Below are 3,569 nucleotides of genomic sequence, written 5' to 3'. Positions count from 1 at the left end.
AAATAAAAAAATTCGCTTGCGGAATTTCAAGTGCACGGCGCCGCAGCAACTCTACTGCTTGCGCTTCGCGCGGCTGGTTTTTCACCAGCTTTTCAATTTCATCCTCGCGCGCAACAAAGATCCCAGCTGGAAAGAGCAAGGAGGGACAGGAGGGGCAGGAGCGGCTGGTGTTGCTGCTTGCAGCGTAAGCGGCAACGGCAAGAGAGAAAAAGCGAAAGTGGGGGGCGGGAGCTGGTGAAGCACAAGCATGCACCAAGCAGGATCAGGCAGGATCGGAAATAACGCGTAAGCAGCCAAAGCCAAGCAACGCGCCAACGCCAACGGCAAAAAGAGAATTGCTAACGACAGTGACATACGCGCGCATTCAAGTCCAGTTCTTATTACGCATAATTACGTACGCAATCCGCTAATTATCACCGCGGTAAGTGCACGCACGACCCGCGGAAACCACCCTGGATTTACGCGTCTCGCGGCTGTGTGTTTGGACCCGATAATCGTCAACAATCTGCTGCATTTCGGTGTGAACTCGACCGTCCATCATATTATGCAGGTATGTAATGTATTAAAATCATTGTAGTTTTCTTATTTCTATATCTGCATGTATCATACATCAAACGAGCTTGTTAATCACGAAATGTAAATTGCATCGCGTCGTACGGTGCCGTAAAAATTGTGCGTAGCTCAACAACCAAACGCGATTTTCTTAGTCGCAAGAAAAGGGCAACAAACCAATTCGACACAGAAAATTAAGGTGTTTGTTGAGCTCTGTGCAATTTTTACGGCACCAAGACGTGTTTCATGACGTAAATTTTCTACTTTTTAAAGAATAAACAGCATGCACTTTGACAATTATTATCTATTTTTGCTCTTTTGCTTAATTAAAATGTTCACAATGTTACGTTTCAGATTGAAAATTTGTGAAATGACAACTTTAATTGGCCCCGCCGCCCCCGCCCTTGCCGTCTGGAAGAAAGCCGATTGAGGCTGCTGAACGTGGATCTGTTTTGGAGCGAATCCCTTGGATCAAAGGCTTCAAAATTTCTGGCAGGTATGTAATATGAGTATAATTTCTAACGTTTTCATGTCAGTGTTCTATTTGTCTATGAACTTAAATATTTAGCATTGCCATATTTACACCTATTATGTTAAATCCAGTAATATAACATTGTGTGCATTTCCATTTTCGCGAGCGGCAACATATTATATTCGCAATTTACATGATAATTTCTTATATAATTATATTTCCTGTGTAAGTAACAAAGGGATGTAATTTTGTCGATCACTTCCTGTCATTGCCTTGACATTGTTGAAATCCCGTATTTTTTATTCTTACATTTATTTAGCTTGTCTGGAATTCTAAAGGATCTAAATCCTATTATTGATTGTTTGAATTGTAATGTTTATTTAAAGGTAATATTATTTAGATTAAGGCGCAAAATAAAGTCACTATAAAACCCCTAAATTAAAATACGAGTGCAAAATTTGTTAAATTAGACTAAAATTTATCTTACAAACAAATTAATTTTTATAGTATATTAACTCATTAATAGATAATTGACAACTGAATTTTTGGTCTGTTTTAGAGTGGGCCCAAGATGAAGAGGAGGAAGCAGTAGAAGCAGCTGATGAAGAAAGCAGCTGATGAGGAAGAAGATCAAGAAGAATACGGAGCCATCGGAGCCACGTGAGACAAATTTTGTTATTCGACTGAATCGTCTTCGATATTGTGCCGACTGCTTCTGCTGCTCGTCGGAAGGCTCGGTTCGCACTCGAAAGGGGGTTCCAACCTCGCGCTCCCCCCCTCGCAGGGAGGGTGGTGGTTGTGGTCATGGTTGTAAGGTCAAACTCTCCCCTTCCCCTAGATGACCTAAACCACAACCACCATTCTCCCTGTGAGGGTGAGAGCGTGACAGAGCCAGAATGGAAACCCCTCGAGTACGAACCGAGCCAGCCGTGAGCAGCAGAAACTGTTTAAATTTTATATTTATTAACATGCCAACCATTTTGACTTTATGAAAACATTTAAGGTCGTACTTGCATTGTAATTTTAATGTTTTCATTTTGAATATTATTTTCTGCATATTTATTCAGTCATCAAATTAATATATTTTTGAACAAAATTTATCAATCAAGAGTTAGAAACTTAAGTATAGTAAAGATTACATTGTATTAAACTAGTTTTTTAAGGATTGTTCTTTTGCAAAGGTCTGCTTGTTCATTTCTTTACTTAAAAGATATTGTGCCGACTGCATCGCTGCTCGCGGCTAGCTCGTCGAAGAGCTCGGTTCGTGTTCGAGAGGGGGTTCAGACCTGGCTCTCGCGCTCTCACCCTCGCAGGGATGGTGGTGGTTGTGGTTTCGGTCGTTTATGGGGGATTTTGATCGAGGTAAAAGTCAAAATACCGCCTAATTGAAAATTACCCTTAATACTCTCGCGAAAATTCACCCTTAACTGTTTATTCCGCGAGTGGGAAATCAAAATTGAGGTCAAACTCTCCCTTAGAAGACCGAAATCACAACCACCACCCTCCCTGCAAGGGTGAGAGTGCGAGATCCAGGTCCGAACCCCCTCTCGAATGCGAACCGAGTCCTTCGACGAGCTAGCCGCGAGCAGTAGAACAAATGTATGCGAATAATAATTGTAATTGCATATGTATAATGGTCATTATTTGCTGCAAATAAATATATTTAATGCAAAATTAGAGCCTAGTTTCAACTCGTTCCAAACCCGTGTCGACACGTGACTCGTTCCCAAAACACGTGATTTTACACGAGACTTCACACGTGTCTATCTCGTGGTAGACACGTGTTTCAAGACACGTGAACTCGTGGCAAAAACCACGAGTTTTTCACGTGGTAGACACGTGATTTTTCTCGTAGGGACATTCTTGGTGTGCTCTTCTTTTTCTTCAAGCGAGTGGAAATAAGTTGCACAATTGCGATTTCCACACCTGATGGCTTCCTTGTGCTTTTCTTTCATATGTGTTGTCAAATTTCGAGCAAATTTAACTTTTTTCCCACAGAAGATGCATTTCCACCGCTTAGTCGGCGGTATTTCTGCTTCAACGTTTCGCCTGTCTTCACCGTCACTTTGCGGCAGCTCAATTATCTCCAACTGCACCCAACACTGCTCCAATTTTCCCTCTAAAAAGAATAAAAAATTGAACAAAAACCATCGGGCTTCCAAAGCTTGAGTTTTACCAAAATAGTGCTTCCGCAGCTGCTTCGCCACATCGTCCAGATAATCTAAATTCCTGGGCCACCAAACCAAAGCCTCGTCCACCATTCGGTCGAATTTCCAAAGAAATCTTCAGGAAATATTCCACAAATAAAAATGAAAATTTCTTAAATTCCTTTTTAAATACTCACTCGGCGTCCCAGATGCAAAAGTAGCAAACTTTGTCCTCGTCTTGGATTTCCTCGGCCAACTCGTGTCCGCAGATGTTGAGAAGCCACTCCTGCAGTTTGTCCTTGTCCACGTGGACAGCGAGGACAGCGCCGTCCGCCGTAGGACGCTCGCAGATCAAGCACAGTTCCTTCTGCAACGACATCTCCGACAGACCACCTGAA

At 42.2% G+C, this 3,569-nt stretch overlaps 1 long non-coding RNA gene across 1 annotated transcript; it reads left to right on the top strand.

Annotated features, from left to right (window-relative positions):
• On the top strand, positions 1-2,876 carry LOC135942887 (uncharacterized). Its single transcript, XR_010575137.1, has 3 exons — positions 1-550; positions 907-1,048; positions 1,584-2,876. It is a non-coding gene; the product is annotated as an uncharacterized LOC135942887 (long non-coding RNA).
• Positions 2,877-3,569: the final 693 nt, after the last annotated feature.

This window comes from Cloeon dipterum, chromosome 4, assembly GCF_949628265.1.
Source record: "Cloeon dipterum chromosome 4, ieCloDipt1.1, whole genome shotgun sequence".
Lineage (NCBI taxonomy): Eukaryota > Metazoa > Arthropoda > Insecta > Ephemeroptera > Baetidae > Cloeon > Cloeon dipterum.
This window is presented reverse-complemented; position numbering and strand designations above follow the sequence as displayed.